Genomic DNA, 541 nt, shown 5'->3' on the forward strand with positions numbered 1-541 from the left:
ATATATATATATATATATATAGAATGCAAATTGTACACTAGTATTTGGTAATTATTATTTTTCGGAAAATTTTTGATGTTTTTACAGACTCAAGTAATTATATATCTTTAATTCTTCATTAAAACTTATTATAAAAAAATTATTTCACAAAGAAAAAGGATCAATAAGGGCGAATTTTGGCCTGCTTCAAAATTTCGAACACATGAAAATCTATTTCTTGAAGTCAATTATAAGATAAATTGTTTATAAAAACGTTCATCACTACAAAATGCATGATATTAGTACAAAAAAGGTTTTTTAAAAAAGGTAAAAGAAGGCATTAAAAATATGTGCTTTTGAAACCTAAGTATCTAATTAATAATAGGTTTAATTTTCCTTCAAGGATATTCTTATTGAAGATTTTATTTCAATCCAAGCAACTTTAATTCTTTGTCAAAAATTATTACTCTTTGAAAAAAATTAATCAAATGAAAAATTAAAACCCAGATGCTACAATTTTAACTAATCAAGAAAATTCTATCAAATTAGTAAAACAAAATTG

The 541-nt window shown here is 22.0% G+C and overlaps 1 protein-coding gene and 1 long non-coding RNA gene across 3 annotated transcripts in view; one reads left to right on the top strand and one right to left on the bottom strand.

The window, feature by feature from the left end:
- LOC108686643 (protein downstream neighbor of son homolog) overlaps positions 1 to 541 on the top strand; it is a 54,749-nt gene that overhangs the window by 41,562 nt on the left and 12,646 nt on the right. The window lies entirely within an intron of this gene.
- LOC108686648 overlaps positions 1 to 541 on the bottom strand; it is a 23,104-nt gene that overhangs the window by 16,731 nt on the left and 5,832 nt on the right. The window lies entirely within an intron of this gene.

This window comes from Atta colombica, unplaced genomic scaffold (genome assembly GCF_001594045.1).
Source record: "Atta colombica isolate Treedump-2 unplaced genomic scaffold, Acol1.0 scaffold188, whole genome shotgun sequence".
NCBI classification, from domain to species: Eukaryota; Metazoa; Arthropoda; class Insecta; order Hymenoptera; family Formicidae; genus Atta; species Atta colombica.